General features: G+C 40.6%; 1 long non-coding RNA gene across 1 annotated transcript; it reads right to left on the bottom strand.

Moving 5' to 3' along the window:
• Positions 1-1,723: 1,723 nt before the first annotated feature.
• Positions 1,724-17,968, bottom strand: LOC307068636. The gene is made up of 5 exons (XR_013811465.1): positions 17,939-17,968; positions 13,101-13,163; positions 4,923-5,033; positions 3,474-3,583; positions 1,724-1,755 (listed from the first exon to the last, which is right to left on the bottom strand). It is a non-coding gene; the product is annotated as an uncharacterized lncRNA (long non-coding RNA).
• Positions 17,969-18,172: the final 204 nt, after the last annotated feature.

Raw genomic sequence — 18,172 nt, 5'->3', positions numbered from 1 at the left:
ACATTTACTAGAAAATGGAATGGTGGTAACAGGTATCAAAAGCAAAACTGCCGGGCTTCCCTGGTGGCGCAGTGGTTGAGAGTCCCCCTGCCGATGCAGGGGACACGGGTTCGTGCCCCGGTCCTGGAAGATCCCACATGCCGCGGAGCGGCTGGGCCCGTGAGCCATGGCCGCTGAGCCTGCGTGTCCGGAGCCTGTGCTCCACAACGGGAGAGGCCACAACAGTGAGAGGCCCGCGTACAGCAAAAAAAAAAAAAAAAAAAAAAAAAAAAATCCTTGTCTCGAATTACAACTGATTCATCCTGGGCTAGTCACCATTGATTGGTTTGGGGGTTACATTTTCCTACTTCTCCATATGTCTAGTAGTTTTAGATATCATCCTGGACATAGTGAATGATGTACTGAGTATCTCTAGATGCTCAGTTCTGTTATGTTTCTCTAAAGAGCAGCAATGTTTTTGTTTTGGCATTGTGTTCACTTGGCTGAACTCAAACTCTAACTCGGTGCAGTGCTCTTGGCCTTATCTGGGCTGCCTGGAGTTCACCTTGCACATGTGTGGTTTAGGAATTAGCTAGAGATTTGGGCAGTTTCCACCCAGACTTTAAGGGTCCCTCTCTGTGACTCTCTTCTTTCTGGGATTTCTCCTCCACTTTCCATTTTTGTTCTTTTAATTGCCTCTTCTTCATCTCTTTGGTGAGGCAAGGATTCCCACCCTAGGGTTATGGGAACGGCCTAATACATGACACCCAGCACTTGTCAGGTGAGACTGATAGCAGTTTACTAGTCACGCATACTCATAGCCTGGGGGAGGACACCAGACACCATTCAGGGACACACCAGAGAACACAGTAAACAACCAGGTACTGAGGGAGGCAGATTTTGTATAGTCCCTGGTTCCTGTGGGGGGATGGGATTGGTTTCTTTGAATAATTCCACAGGCTTGCGGGGGAAATGAAACCTGCCACTCAGGTACAAGCAGGAAATGTACCTGGTCCCCGAGACAAGAAGGGTTGTTTGGCTAGGGGATCTTAGGACCATGGGAGCAGATGGGGAAGGGAACTTGGTGTTACGCTGTTCATAACATTCCTGATTCTACCAGATGTCAAGGCAGTACATGATATTAATTCTAGGCCCTGTACCACACTGTGGTTGCCCTGGTCTCCAACCTCTGGCTCTTCGAGCCAGTACATCTGCAAGTTTCTAAGTTTAAGTCATCCTACAAAACTGGGCACTGCAGGCTAAAGACATAAAAATAGGAAACGCCTGAAGTGCCATTTCGTTCTTCCAAGTATTGACTTCCCTCCAGAATTTGCCTTCTTTTGCTTGTTTTCCAGTGCCTTTTGGTATTTTAAAAAATTTTTCCAGAATTTATAGGTGTTATTTGTGGGAGGGTGATTTGATAGGACCTATCTGGCTAGTACCAGAAGCAGAACTTTCAAAGTTCATTCTTAATCTTTGGCTGTAAGCAGTTTAACTAAATAGCTGAAGAAATACCAGATATGATTTATTATTATAACAGGAGTTGGGTGGAGTCTTTGGAATGATAATATAAGAGAATGTTAACTCATAGCCATAATTAATAACTGTAGGGCTCAAAAAATATGGTTACATAGAATACTTACATTTTGATTTAGTGCAAATTTTGATTCCACACAAATAATTCAGTCAAAGTTCTGTTGGACTCAGCACTCATCAGATAAAATCCAGAAAAAAATGTTTTTCATTTCTTTTTTTTTTTACATACTGTGAAAGTACCTATGAAGGAAAAAAGCAAAAGCTATTATTTGACAACATGGTCCCATATTTCCTCTTAAATATGCACCATCTTCCATAAACCATGATTGACTCCTACAAATTTTACTCTCTTTTTCTGCCTTGCTTCTACATTTATTGCTAATTTGATTTTATTTATACTTATGCCTGTAGGCATTTTCCTAACACTCTATATATGTGTTCTATATCCCTACAGAGACTATAAATGTCTCCTGGACATGGACCAAAGATTTGATTCGGTTTAAATCCATACATAGCACATACTTGCATATGTTGATTATTCTTTTTTTCAGTGAATCCTATCAAGTCTTGAATAGACAAATTGGGTTTTAAATTTCTTCAGAACTTTATATATGGTCGTTTCCTTTGGTGATCCCAGAATCACTCACAAGCCTCAATAGCAGGTTACAAACATGGCTAGGACTTATTACAGCAAAGGAGAGAGAGCAAAAGCAACGGGAAAAAGATGCATTGGGGAAGTCCAGAGAGGTCAGCACAGGCTTCCAATGTTCTTGGCCTGAAGCTGCAAGGAATTCTCTCTCTCTGCCTAGCAGCAAAACTACAGGCATGCATGGAATAGCTCTACCTGAGGAAGCCCATTTGAGTCTCAGGGTCCAAGGCTTTTATGGGGAGCTATTAACGTCCACACATTCTGCTATACAATCAGCTATGGCAACTGAGACTCAGGACTCCAACAATGAAACCAGGTGTACGTGTTGTGCAAAGCAACCTGACAAGCCAGTATGGCGTGTTCCATTTCTCCAGGTGTACACAACAAAATCATCACTAACATAAAGAACATTCCACAGGCCAAATTCCCAGGGTTGGCTGGGTCAGTCATGGTTTCCTTGGAGACATGCAAGGAATAAGCAACCAGACCTGCTGCATTAACTCTTCCTCCCAAGGGTCTGTTCATCCTTGCTATCCCCTATTACCGACTCCCGTCTTACTAATAGAAGTGATACAAAGCTAGCTAAGTCCTGGCTTGCGGGAAAATATTTTTAAGACCACTGCACATCTAAATCATTTCCTCTAGTCTCTCTACCCTTCCCAACACATTCCCAGCCTCCAGTTTCTATGGCTGGCTGCTCTTTACAGACAAGCAGGCTATATACATCTAGGAAGCAATAGTTTATGCTGTTTGGAAGAGGAGGCCTAAAAAAAAACCTACAGGGTTATAAACCTTGTATGATTTAAATCTGTATCTTTCCCAACAAACCTGCCCTGCTTCCTGGATCTTCCATTCTGCACAACATTGCCACCACCTCCTTATGGCCCCGTCCCCTAAAAACAGTCACAAAACCCAGCCGATATTGCCTCCTGGAAATTTCCTGAATCTATCTCCTTCCTTCCACATAACCTCATTTCCCTGTTACTCCCTCCTGGCTTCTCCTTCCCTCTCCCCACCCAGGCCATTATTCATTACAGCAGAGCTGTCACTCCCATTCTTACCTAGAAAGCAACCCACCACACACCAAAGAATAATTTCTGAAAAAGATGCCTTACATGAGGTATTGCAACCACTCAGGTCACTATGTTCAATTGTTTTCCTGTCTGTTTCCTGTGTGTTTCCACTAATATCAATTTTATTAAAAAATAAATTCCTATCCCAAATTGAAAACTATGCCCAGTGGAATGGAATCAATTTCTTGGAGTTCTTTGAGCCACGCAACAGAAATAATAATAGCTGCTTCCTGTACCTCATCCTCCCTTTGCCTTATGACATCTGGGCTCTTCTCCCAATCTTTTTCCTTTCTCAATTGCTGTGTTCAGATTCCTCTTCATTAGATACTTCTGCTAAATTTCAATCCTATAGAGAAGACCAAAGCTCAGTAAGAGACATCAGGGAAGGACTCCTTCTGGGGTAGACACAGTTCACAGTTCCCTTCTGAGGTTGTAGGTACAAGTTATAGATGGCATGAACACAGAACATTAGCCTGAATGTGAATTTTTAAAACATTTAACTCATAAAAATGATAAGAGGTATTCCATCTTAACCTAATGTATTCAAGTAAGATCACACAAAAATTTAGAAAGCTCTTAACAAGTTGAGGGCTATACTGAATGAGAAAAAAGCTACACATAACTTCTCCTAAACTGCTACAAAACTTCACAAAAAAATGTATTTCTGAGCCAAAACTGCCTAGATCAGTTTCTAAAGTGTGACGTCTTCAAAAGCTTCAAGCTTAACAATATGGTATTTATTAATTTTATTTTTGTGTAACAATATATTTGCAATTAGAATGCTAGTATGTAAAGTATAGACAATACTAGCAGTAGTAGCAGAAAAATTCTCAAAAAAGTGAACTAAATCTAAATACTGAGCGTATTTACTCATGTGCTCCTTTCCCAGTGGGTAGTATTCATATGCATTTTGTTATTGCAGAATGTATGGAAAGCTTCTTGCTTCTTTTATATTAAAGATAAACAAAGTTTAAATTTTGTTAAAGCAATACGTGTATCAAAAAAATCAAATGTGCAAAATGATATTTGTGAAAACTAAGTCTCCCTCCAACTCCAGATCCCCAGGCGCTAAATCAGAGGCAACTACTACCATAGATTAACACTGGACTATTCTTCCAGAGATATTTTACCTGAAGAGTAAAAGTTAGGCATATTCTGAAGCTAACATCAAGGAACTATATTCAATATCCTGTTATAAACCATAATGGAAAAGAATATGAAAAAGAATGTATATATATGTATAGCTGAGTCCCTGTGTTGTACAGCAGAAATCGACACAACATTGTAAATGAACTATATGTCAATAAAATAAATTTTAAAAAATAAAAATAACATCATGTAAGGAAGTCACCAGGCTCTTTTGCAGTTATTTTTGAATCAACATGCCACTTTTCAAAGATTACGTTAGATAGGCTATTAGTCCAACCCTGTATTAGAACTGTATTTTTTGTTATGCATAAAGGAGTAACATAGTTTCTGTAGATATAATTTAAATATCATGGTCCCTAAACTTTAATTCTCCTGTTGTACTACCACCGTTAATGGCTGAAGTAATCATTCCTTTCTCTGTTTCTTCTATTTTCCCATAACAGTAAGCTTCTTAGCCTCTAATACTTTCCATAGAAATTGTTCCCCATATCTTTTATATCTTTGTTTTTTTTAATCTCTCTAATTCTAGTACTTACTTTCAGCAGGTAACAGAAGAAAATATTTCTACTGTCACTTTCAGGCATTTCTTCAAAGTCGTCTCCCTGAAGATGTCATTTCTGTGACCAAAGGATATTACGCTAAAGGATCTGGAATGTACACCACAGTTAGAACAAGCAAAAGATGCCACACCGTGGCTGCAGATAGATAATGAAGAACACAACCTATGTTTTCTCAAGCAGAAAACAATTGAGGGCAGTCTAGAAAACAAAAGAAAATGAGATAAATTATTTGTTAAATATTTCTAAAATGTGGGTCTTTTATTTTATAGAACCAGCACATTTCAAATTACTTGTAGGGGCTTCGCTGGTGGCACAGTGGTCAAGAATCCGCCTCCCAATGCAGGGGTCACGGGTTTGAGGCCTGGTCTGGGAAGATCCCACATGCTGCGGAGCAACTAAGCCCGTGCACCACAACTACTGAGCCTGCGCTCTGAAGTCCACGAGCCACAGCTACTGAAGCCCGCGCGCCTAGAGCCCAAGCTCCGCAACAAGAGAAGCCACCGCAACGAGAAGCCCGCACACCGCAACGAAGAGTAGCCCCCGCTCGCCGCAACTAGAGAAAGCCTGCGCGCAGCAACGAAGACCCAATGCAGCCAAAAATAAATAAATAAAATAAATAAATTTATAAAATTACTTGTAGCAAAATAAGGTTTTAACACAATTTCCCAGAAAGATATATTGAATAAAGCAAGATATACTGGTTTCCATAGATAAAAGAGTCAGAGAACTCCAATATACGGAAATAAATTAGATAAATAATTTTTTAAAATTTACCCTCAGAAGCTAAATCAATATTCACCAAAGTGCTGGATTAAATTAACCTTGCCAAGAGCAATTAATGTAACAATAGCTCCAATAAAGCCTCATTAAGTAATCAATTAGAATCATTACAAGGAACAAAAGATTCAGCAAAAAGCTCCTCAACAGTAGCTTGAGTTTTATTTTTAAAAGGCCATTCTTATTTTAACTAGAGCTGAAGGCATAAGGCATTTGCCCTTGAAAATAAATGTCTAAAGGATACATATTTCTAGTACTTTTGATTTTATGATTATTTTGGAAATTATTGTTCAGAAAATTCTAATTTTCCTTTGAGGTAATTTTGTCAAATTTGCTGCAAGACTTCTCAGAAAAAGTAATTTTATAATATCCCAAGTTTTTTTTTTTTTTTTTTTTTTTTGGCTTTTCTTTTTTTTTTTTCTTTTTTTTTTTATTTTTTTTATTTATTTTTTTTTTTTATTTTTTGCTTTATCACAAATTTAATCAGTTATATGTATACATATGTTCCCATATCCCCTCCCTTTTGCGTCTCCCTCCCACCCTCCCTATCCCACCCCTCCAGGCGGTCACAATGCACCGAGCTGATCTCCCTGTGCTATGCGGCTGCTTCCCACTAGCTATCTACCTTACGTTTGGTAGTGTATATATGTCCATGCCGCTCTTTCACTTTGTCACAGCTTACCCTTCCCCCTCCCCATATCCTCAAGTCCATTCTCTAGTAGGTCTGTGTCTTTATTCCTGTCTTACCCCTATGTTCTTCATGACCTTTTTTTTTCTTAAATTCCATATATATGTGTCAGCATACAGTATTTGTCTTTCTCTTTCTGACTTACTTCACTCTGTATGACAGACTCTAGGTCCATCCACCTCATTACAAATAGTTCAATTTCATTTCTTTTTATGGCTGAGTAATATTCCATTGTATGTATGTGCCACATCTTCTTTACCCATTCATCCAATGATGGACACTTAGGTTGTTTCCATCTCCGGGCTATTGTAAATAGGGCTGCTATGAACATTTTGGTACATGTCTCTTTTTGAATTATGGTTTTCTCAGGGTATATGCCCAGTAGTGGGATTGCAGGGTCATATGGTAGTTCTATTTGTAGTTTTTTTTATTATTATTTTTTTTTTTTTTTGTGGTATGCGGGCCTCTCACTGTTGTGGCCTCTCCCGTTGCGGAGCACAGGCTCCGGATGCGCAGGCTCAGCAGCCATGGCTCACGGGCCCAGCCGCTCCGCGGCATATGGGATCCTCCCAGACCGGGGCACGAACCCGTATCCCCTGCATCGGCAGGCGGACTCTCAACCACTGCGCCACCAGGGAGGCCCTATTTGTAGTTTTTTAAGGAACCTCCATACCGTTCTCCATAGTGGCTGTACCAATTCACATTCCCACCAGCAGTGCAAGAGTGTTCCCTTTTTTCCACACCCTCTCCAGCATTTATTGTTTCTAGATTTTTTGATGATGGCCATTCTGACTGGTGTGAGATGATATCTCATTGTAGTTTTGATTTGCATTTCTCTAATTAGTAAAGATGTTGAGCATCCTTTCATGTGTTTGTTGGCAGTCTGTATATCTTCTGTGGAGAAATGTCTATTTAGGTCTTCTGCCCATTTTTGGATTGGGTTGTTTGTTTTTTTGTTATTGAGCTGCATGAGCTGCTTATAAATTTTGGAGATTAATCCTTTGTCAGTTGCTTCATTTGCAAATATTTTCTCCCATTCTGAGGGTTGTCTTTTGGTCTTGTTTATGGTTTCCTTTGCTGTGCAAAAGCTTTTAAGTTTCATTAGGTCCCATGTGTTTATTTTTGTCTTTATTTCCATTTCTCTAGGAGGTGGGTCAAAAAGGATCTTGCTGTGATTTATGTCATAGAGTGTTCTGCCTATGTTGTCCTCTAAGAGTTTGATAGTGTCTGGCCTTACATTTAGGTCTTTAATCCATTTTGAGCTTATTTTTGTGTATGGTGTTAGGGAGTGATCGAATCTCATACTTTTACATGTCCCTGTCCAGTTTTCCCAACACCACTTATTGAAGAGACTGTCCTTTCTCCACTGTACATTCCTGCCTCCTTTATCAAAGATAAGGTGACCATATGTCCGTGGGTTTATCTCTGGGCTTTCTATCCTGTTCCATTGATCTATCTTTCTGTTTCTGTGCCAGTACCATACTGTCTTGATTACTGCAGCTTTGTAGTATAGTCTGAAGTCAGGGAGCCTGATTCCTCCAGCTCCATTTTTCGTTCTCAAGATTGCTTTGGCTATTCGGGGTCTTTTGTGTTTCCATACAAATTGTGAAATTTTTTGTTCTAGTTCTGTGAAAAATGCCAGTGGTATTTTGATAGGGATTGCATTGAATCTGTAGATTGCTTTGGGTAGTAGAGTCATTTTCACAATGTTGATTCTTCCAATCCAAGAACATGGTACATCTCTCCATCTATTTGTATCATCTTTAATTTCTTTCATCAGTGTCTTATAATTTTCTGAATACAGGTCTTTTGTCTCCTTAGGTAGGTTTATTCCTAGATATTTTATTCTTTTTGTTGCAATGGTAAATGGGAGTGTTTCCTTGATTTCACTTTCAGATTTTTCATCATTAGTATATAGGAATGCCAGAGATTTCTGTGCATTAATTTTGTATCCTGCAACTTTACCAAATTCATTGATTAGCTCTAGTAGTTTTCTGGTAGCATCTTTAGGATTCTCTATGTATAGTATCATGTCATCTGCAAACAGTGACAGCTTTACTTCTTCTTTTCCAATTTGGATTCCTTTTATTTGCTTTTCTTCTCTGATTGCTGTGGCTAAAACTTCCAAAACTATGTTGAATAAGAGTGGTGAGAGTGGGCAACCTTGTCTTGTTCCTGATCTTAGTGGAAATGGTTTCAGTTTTTCACCATTGAGGACGATGCTGGCTGTGGGTTTGTCATATATGGCCTTTATTATGTTGAGGAAAGTTCCCTCTATGCCTACTTTCTGCAGGGTTTTTATCATGAATGGGTGTTGAATTTTGTCGAAAGCTTTCTCTGCATCTATTGAGATGATCATATGGTTTTTCTCCTTCAATTTGTTAATATGGTGTATCACGTTGATTGATTTGCGTATATTGAAGAATCCTTGCATTCCTGGGATAAACCCCACTTGATCATGGTGTATGATCCTTTTAATGTGCTGTTGGATTCTGTTTGCTAGTATTTTGTTGAGGATTTTTGCATCTATGTTCATCAGTGATATTGGCCTGTAGTTTTCTTTCTTTGTGACATCCTTGTCTGGTTTTGGTATCAAGGTGATGGTGGCCTCGTAGAATGAGTTTGGGAGTGTTCCTCCCTCTGCTATATTTTGGAAGAGTTTGAGAAGGATAGGCGTTAGCTCTTCTCTAAATGCTTGATAGAATTCGCCTGTGAAGCCATCTGGTCCTGGGCTTTTGTTTGTTGGAAGATTTTTTATCACAGTTTCAATTTCAGTGCTTGTGATTGGTCTGTTCATATGTTCTATTTCTTCCTGATTCAGTCTTGGCAGGTTGTGCATTTCTAAGAATTTGTCCATTTCTTCCAGGTTGTCCATTTTATTGGCATAGAGTTGCTTATAGTAATCTCTCACGATCTTTTGTATTTCTGCAGTGTCAGTTGTTACTTCTCCTTTTTCATTTCTAATTCTATTGATTTGAGTCTTCTCCCTTTTTTTCTTGATGAGTCTGGCTAATGGTTTATCAATTTTGTTTATCTTCTCAAAGAACCAGCTTTTAGTTTTATTGATCTTTGCTATTGTTTCCTTCATTTCTTTTTCATTTATTTCTGACCTGATTTTTATGATTTCTTTCCTTCTGCTAACTTTGGGATGTTTTTGTTCTTCTTTCTCTAATTGCTTTAGGTGCAAGGTTAGGTTGTTTAGTCGAGATATTTCCTGTTTCTTAAGGTGGGATTGTATTGCTATAAACTTCCCTCTTAGAACTGCTTTTGCTGCATCCCATAGGTTTTGGGTCGTCGTGTCTCCATTGTCATTTGTTTCTAGGTATTTTTTTATTTCCTCTTTGATTTCTTCAGTGATCACTTCGTTATTAAGTAATGTATTGTTTAGCCTCCATGTGTTTGTATTTTTTATAGCTCTTTTCCTGTAATTGATATCTAGTCTCATAGCATTGTGGTCGGAAAAGATACTTGATACAATTTCAATTTTCTTAAATTTACCAAGGCTTGATTTGTGACCCAAGATATGATCTATCCTGGAGAATGTTCCATGAGCACTTGAGAAAAATGTGTATTCTGTTGTTTTTGGATGGAATGTCCTATAAATATCAATTAAGTCCATCTTGTTTAATGTATCATTTAAAGCTTGTGTTTCCTTATTTATTTTCATTTTGGATGATCTGTCCATTGGTGAAAGTGGGGTGTTAAAGTCCCCTACTATGATTGTGTTACTGTCGATTTCTCCTTTTATGGCTGTTAGTGTTTGCCTTATGTATTGAGGTGCTCCTATGTTGGGTGCATAAATATTTACAATTGTTATATCTTCTTCTTGGATCGATCCCTTGATCATTATGTAGTGTCCTTCTTTGTCTCTTCTAGTAGTCTTTATTTTAAAGTCTATTTTGTCTGATATGAGAATTGCTACTCCAGCTTTCTTTTGGTTTCCATTTGCATGGAATATCTTTTTCCATCCCCTTACTTTCAGTCTGTATGTGTCTCTAGGTCTGAAGTGGGTCTCTTGTAGACAGCATATATATGGGTCTTGTTTTTGTATCCATTCAGCCAATCTGTGTCTTTTGGTGGGAGCGTTTAGTCCATTTACATTTAAGGTAATTATCGATATGTATGTTCCTATTCCCATTTTCTTAATTGTTTTGGGTTCGTTATTGTAGGTCTTTTCCTTCTGTTGTGTTTCTTGCCTAGAGAAGTTCCTTTAGCATTTGTTGTAAAGCTGGTTTGGTGGTGCTGAACTCTCTCAGCTTTTGCTTGTCTGTAAACGTTTTAATTTCTCCATCAAATCTGAATGAGATCCTTGCTGGGTAGAGTAATCTTGGTTGCAGGTTTCTCTCCTTCATCACTTTAATTATGTCCTGCCACTCCCTTCTGGCTTGTAGAGTTTCTGCTGAGAGATCAGCTGTTATCCTGATGGGGATTCCCTTGTGTGTTATTTGTTGTTTTTGCCTTGCTGCTTTTAATATGATTTCTTTGTGTTTAATTTTTGACAGTTTGATTAATATGTGTCTTGGCGTATTTCTTCTTGGATTTATTCTGTATGGGACTCTCTGTGCCTCCTGGACTTGATTAACTATTTCCTTTCCCATATTAGGGAAGTTTTCAACTATAATCTCTTCAAATATTTTCTCAGTCCCTTTCTTTTTCTCTTCTTCTTCTGGAACCCCTATAATTCGAATGTTGGTGCGTTTAATGTTGTCCCAGAGGTCTCTGATATTGTCCTCTGTTCTTTTCATTCTTTTCTCTTTATTTTGCTCTGCATTAGTTATTTCCACTATTTTATCTTCCACCTCACTTATCCGTTCTTCTGCCTCAGTTATTCTGCTATTGATCCCATCTAGAGTATTTTTCATTTCATTTATTGTGTTTTTAATCGATGCTTGATTCATCTTTAGTTCTACTAGGTCCTTGTTAACTGTTTCTTGCATTTTGTCTATTCTATTTCCAAGATTTTGGATCATCTTTACTATCATTATTCTGAATTCTTTTTCAGATAGACTGCCTATTACCTCTTCATTTGTTAGGTCTGGTGGGTTTTTATCTTGCTCCTTCTCCTGCTGTGTGTTTTTCTGTCTTCTCATTTTGCTTATGTTACTGTGTTTGGGGTCTCCTTTTTGCCGGCTGCAGGTTCGTAGTTCCTGTTGTTTTTGGTGTCTGTCCCCAGTGGCTAAGGTTGGTTTAGTGGGTTGTGTAGGTTTCCTGGTCGAGGGGACTAGTGCCTGTGTTCTGGTGGATGAGGCTGGATCTTGTCTTTCTGGTGGGCAGGTCCACGTCTGGTGGTGTGTTTTGGGGTGTCTGCAGACTTTTTATGATTTTAGGCCACCTCTCTGCTAATGGGTGGCGTTGTGTTCCTGTCTTGCTAGTTGTTTGGCATAGGGTGTCCAGCACTGTAGCTTGCTGGTCGTTGAGTGAAGCTGGGTGCTGGTGTTGAGATGGAGATCTCTGGAAGATTTTCGCCGTTTGATATTATGTGGAGCTGGGAGGTCTCTTGTGGACCAGTGTCCTGAAGTTGGCTCTCCCACCTCAGAGGCACAGTACTGACTCCTGGCTCCTCAATTTGGGATGATTTGTTGTCTATTCATGTATTCCACAGATGCAGGGTACATCAAGTTGATTGTGGAGCTTTAATCCGCTGCTTCTGAGGCTGCTGGGAGAGGTTTCCCTTTCTCTTCTTTGTTCTCACAGCTCCCGGGTCTCAGCTTTGGATTTGGCCCCGCCTCTGCGTGTAGGTCGCCGGAGGGCGTCTGCTCTTCACTCAGACAGGAAAGGGTTAAAGGAGCAGCCTCTTCGGGAACTCTGGCTCACTCCGGCCGGGCGGGAGGGAGGGGCACGGAGTGCGGGGCGAGCCTGCAGCGGCAGAGGTCGGCGTGACGTTGCACCAGCCCAAGGCGCGCCGTGCGTTCTCCCAGGGAAGCCGCCCCTGGATCCCGGGACCCCGGCAGTGGCGGGCTGCTCAGGCTCCCGGAAGGGCGGTGTGGACAGTGACCTGCGCTCGCACACGGGCTTCTTGGCGGCGGCAGCAGCAGCCCCAGCGTCCCACGCCCGTCACTGGGCTCCGCGCTTTCAGTCGCGACTCGCGCCCGTCTGTGGAGCCCCTTTAAGCAGCGCTCTTAATCCCCTCTCCTCGCGCAGCAGGAAACCAAGAGGGAAGAACAAGTCTCTTGCCTCTTCGGCAGCTCCAGAGTTTTCCCGGACTCCCTCCCGGCTAGCTGTGGCACATTAGCCCCCTTCAGGCTGAGTTCTCGCCGCCAGCCCCAGTCCTCTCCCTGCGCTCTGACCGAAGCCCGAGCCTCAGCTTCCAGCGCCGCCCGCCCCGGCGGGCGAGCAGACAAGCCTCTCGGGCTGGTGAGTGCCGCTCGGCACCGATCCTCTGTGCGGGAATCTCTCCGCTTTGCCCTACCCAGGTATGTGGGGAGTTTCTTGCCTTTTGGGAGGTCTGGGGTCTTCTGCCAGCGTTCAGTAGGTGTTCTGTAGGAGTTGTTCCACGTGTAGCTGTATTTCTGGTGTATCCGTGAGGAGGAAGGTGATCTCCGCGTCTTACTCTTCCGCCATCTTACCCGGAAGTTCATATCCCAAGTTTTTAATTGTTTTTTCTATGGGTACTTTTCTCCTTTCCAATGATTATCAGCTAAGATTAACTAATATTTGTTTTACTTTTAAATTTTTAAGTGTACACTTACTTCCTGAATTGCTGTGTGACACTGGGCAAGTTATTTAACTTCTCTGGGTCCCCATATCATCACCTGTAAAAGAAAAAATTGGTCTAGAGGTGAGTTATAATAGGGATTCTCAACCTCTTCCCCATCCTTCCCTACAGACATGATGGTTATGATGAATTAACATCAGCAGCAGTGGCTCATCCAGCTACTCAGTGAGGCTGCCTGTTGCCTGCTCTCTCTTCCTTTGAGGGAAATCACTGAACTAAGATTAGTTTTAGCTATACAAAGTCTATGAGTCTATAGTGATCAGAAGATTAAAAATGACCATCTGAAATTGTGTAACCTTGAGATGAAGCTTTTTCTTTGCTTTTCTTTTTTTTAAATGATTTTATTTATTTATTTATTTATTTATTTAGGCTGCGGTGGGTCTTCGTTGCTGCGCACGGGCTTTCTCTAGTTGCAGTCAGTGGGGGCTACTCTTCGTTGTGCTGCGCGGGCTTCTCATTGCGGTGGCTTCTCTTGTTGTGGAGCACGCGCTCTAGGTGCGCGGGCTTCAGTAGTTGTGGCGTGCAGGCTCAGTAGCTGTGGCTCATGGGCGCTAGAGCGCAGGCTCAGTAGTTGTGGCGCACGGGCTTAGTTGCTCCGCGGCATGTGGGATCTTCCCAGACCAGGGCTTGAACCCGTGTCCCCTGCATTGGCAGGCGGATTCTTACCCACCGCGCCATCAGGGAAGCCCCTTCTTTGCTTTTCCTTCATCCAACCTCTCTTTATTCAGCACTGTGCAGGGCTCTGATACAACAGACACAGTTCTTGAATAAAATTATCTTTTTGAGGTTCTTAGTAAAAAAAACAAAACCACACATAATTTAAAGAGGATGAAGTCTATGCTAACATGGCTTTCAACACCTTCCCTCTTTACCACCCTTCTCTGTCCCTTTGATGAAATTAATAGGAAAATCTCTACCACAAATTAAGAGTAGCATATGACAGGCCTTGTACCAAGCTTTAATCTCAAACTTGCAAAGGTAAGAGGTCAAAGCTTCAGTTTACATGTTTTGGCTACTCCAAGATTCTAGGCTATTGTTGGGTTTATTGATTATCTACAAAAACATTTTAAGGTAAGGTAGCTCACTAAGATAAAGGGGTATCCACAAGGACAGAATGTGCTGGCATCTCTTTTATCACACTTATGGATCAAGCTATTACATTATTTGTACAGGTTAAACTATTTACACCCACAATATCAACCATTTAATTTTAGACAGATTTATTGTTTCACCAGCAAAATTAAACTAGAATTTCAATTTTGAACATCAGTATAAATCTCTCTTCCCTAAATTTTAAACCCTTTCCCCTGCTTTTAGGAAACATAATTGCATAATTCAAACTCCTTTAATACTGTGACCTACTTCCTCCTCTTGATGTTATAAACGGCTCATGTAACTATGGTAACCATCCAGGGAAAATTGAATGTTTTTCTGGTCAGCAATATGCAAAGTATACCATACGTGTTATTTTTCTCTCTGGGATAACCAAAGTGGATAATACGTGTTTGCTCTTCTTCTTGGTTATGGGAATGACATTTTATCATACTGAAAATTCTATGACTATAGACCCAGTCATTCACAGTACCTTCATTAAAAGGTTTAGGATCCTCTTTTGCTGTTAGTGGTCATTCTAATTGCTGCACAGTACTATAACCCATAGGATGATTGACTGTATACACCCATCTGCGCTGCCTACCTCATAAACTAAATGTACAGGCTAACAGTACTCAGATTAGCAACATTCCATCTCGAGAATCTGGTATTTTCTTAACTTTGTCCTTTAGTCCTAGACAAAGTGTTTCCTTAAAACAAAAAACTAAAATGGAATCATCTTGGGAGTACACTTAGATACCAAGAAGACTTAGTTCCAGTTTTTAGTGATTTTATATGTCTTCTTTTTTGCTTTATTTTTTCTACAATTAAGGTGTACTACTTATGCAATAAAGCAATCAAAAATGCTTTAAAACTGACCTCAGTGGAGCTGTAGACTGTTCGTATTTGTGGTTACTGTTGTCGCCTATTGTACTAATGAATTGATTTAAAGTTTCAGGTTTTTTCAGTACAATTTAAAATGCTTCACTTGGACTCTCTAGAACAAATTACACTCTAAAGCAAATGCCTAGATTTTTAAAGGATTTATTTATTTGCATTAGGTATAATTACATTTCTACAGTGGACTATCAATTGGTGACCTTTCAATATGAGGATTTTGTTTAAAGTGATTTTCTTGAATTTCCCTACATTTTGAACAGTGCTTTTTAACAATCCAAATATCTTCCTTAGAAAAAACATCGCTATCTGCTTCCCTGAATTAAATAGGGAATTAACTGCCTTTTACTAGTTTAGAAAAGACCTCACTAACCAAATGCAGTGTGGAATTTGTTTAGATCCTGTTGAACAAACCAAGTGTAAAATAATATTAATGAGACAATGGGGAAATTTCAATTGTCTGGATATTAAATGACAGTAAGATAATTTTTGGATGGGATAATGGTATGGTGGATGTTTTAAAAAAGTTCTCTCTTATCCGTTCATATTTAAAGTACAGAGAAAATGATAATAATCCAGCAAGGATAAGGGAGTGAAATATTAAGGGCCGTATAGTGATAAATGTTCAAGCTGGGTGAATGGTATATTAGGATTTATTGTACTATTACCTCTACTTTTGTGCGTGCTTGAAATTTTCCATAATAAAGTTTTAACAAATATCAAAAAGAAAAGAAGGACTTCAAATTTAATTGTCCTGACTCAAGCAGTAGCTGAATCTTCTCAGGAGGTATCTTTAGGAAACCTTCAGAACGACTTGCTAGTTTGTTTTCCATCAGAGTTTGAAGTGGTTCCCCTTACAGTATACATAAGGGCCTACCAGAGATCTCTTAAACATTTCCACCAGGGATGTGTCACAGTAACTGATTTAGAAATTAAAGTGAATCTCAGATAGTTCTACTAATTTGGGGGTGTCAGTTACTTATCTTTTTTAAGGTTACTTCAGAAAATATACTTAAGAGCAAATAAGATGACCTCTTGCTTTATTCATAATTAAATATCACCAATTAACTTCTATATTGTGGAGAATTGGGGACTTCTAAATATTGCATTTAGCAGGGTACAGGAACCCAATTTCAAAAGGTCCCAAATTTCCAGTTAAGTGATTACTAAAAAGAAAAGGACATGATAAATAACCAAAGTCAAAGGGCTGAGTCTGGGGAGTACAGTGATTGTTTTTTTTTACTCTCCTCACACAATCTGCTTTCACAAGTACCGCAGGAGTAAGTCTTTGATTAACTTTTATAAATTAACATAGCAAAAAAAGCACATGTCTGACAATTCACATACACACATAGATTACCATATGAGAGTGTTCTTTATAGGTTTAGATCAACACAAGCTGCAAAATCGTTATTTAGACTTTTTGCTTCCTTTCAGCCGGTTCAACAGAATTATGAAAGGTCAAAATAATGCTCTAAAAGGTCTTCATTTCCATACTCATCCTTCCTTCCTCATCCTGCTCATGGTTCCTGGAAGGAGTGCTCGAGGTATTATGAATCATTGCGTTTTCTCACTTCTAGTTTCTAACCATGTGTTATATCTGCCTGCAGACCACTTCTCAGGCTGAATAAAATCCATATGTGCGTCCTGTGTCTAATCTGAATCAATAAGTAATAAGGCATCTTGCATTGTTTGGGGCCTTCAATTAAAAACTAGCTGATTTAAATCTATGACTAAACAAAAATAGTAGGGTTTAAGTAAAAGGTGATTAAAATTCAATTCTTAACAGTGACTTTTTTGACAAGACCTGGCTGCTTCATCTGATTTAAAGAATGACAACAAGAAAATCCCTAGACGGTTCTCAGAAATACAAGACACTGGACTGCCTGGGTTGACTTAATATTCAAGTGGTCAAAACCTCCAAGTGTCACAGGATAATAATACAAGACAATCTCTGAGTCCTGAGCAATATTATCTTGTTCCCAAGACTCAAATTTCCAAGAGTGGTTTGTTTCGGTTTGAAATTTAAAATATCCCCTAGATCAAGGTCTAGATTTCTCTTTCCCTGTCAGTGGTTACGTACCATTAACAGCTGTTTCAAAAGTGCCCTAAATAGGTCACCATACAGGTGCCCCACCGCTGCAAACCAACTGGATATAAGGAGAAATCCCAATTTATCGCCCCCTCACGTTTTCTTTTTAACTCAAATGTACTACTCACAATAGTGCTTGTTTACATAGGCATTCCGTTAAAATTCTCCGCGTATTCGTTCTCTTTACACCCATTTCTTTGAAAAATACACGCTGTTATATACACTGAGTCCATCTGGAATTAAAATCAACTCCTCTGCTTGGCATTTCATTTAACCCCAGATAGGAATTAAACCCTGTCGGCTGGTCACGTAGATGAGGACGTGGGCCTGATTCCTGATTCGGTCTGTCCTGGCGTCTCCATCACCCCTGGACCCCGGCCCCCAGTGGTTTTCAGTCTTACGTAGATGTTAAGGTGGTGGTGCCCCTCACGCCGCCAGGAAGCCCTTGCCTACGTTTAATGTTTAAACGTTCTGATTCCCGGGGGGGGGGGGAACTTTTTTTTTTTTTTTTAAAGGTTGTCTGTCGGACAAACAGGTATGGGGCTGAATGAGCCTAAACTAAACGCGATTCCTCAGGAGCCCTAGGGTGGACAAAACCTGCACGTCCTGGTGCGGCGGGAGACCCCCGCGTCTGCGGAAGGGCGGGAGCTCGCAGAAACCAGGAGGGAGATTCAAAAAGCGGACGGACTAAGGGAGAAAGAAACGCAGGGGGCCGCGAGGGCACCGCCTACCTCGGCGATCAGCCCCGGTGCTCCGGGAGCCCGAAGGCCGCGGCGGGAGGAAGACACAGCCAGAGGGCGGTGCCGGCCCGGCGTGCACATAGCCGCCGCGCATGCCCGGAGCCACGCTCGCCTCACGCCCGCCGCGTAGTCCCCGCAGGACTCCCTCCGGGTCGCTGCGTAAGGTGGCCGCCTGCTGCTCCTTTTAAGGCTCGCGAGGGGCCGCGCTACGTCCATCTGATGGGG

This window comes from Hyperoodon ampullatus, assembly GCF_949752795.1.
Source record: "Hyperoodon ampullatus genome assembly, chromosome: 20".
NCBI classification, from domain to species: Eukaryota; Metazoa; Chordata; class Mammalia; order Artiodactyla; family Ziphiidae; genus Hyperoodon; species Hyperoodon ampullatus.
The sequence above is the reverse complement of the archived record's forward strand: the minus strand, read 5'-3'. Positions and strand labels throughout refer to the sequence as shown.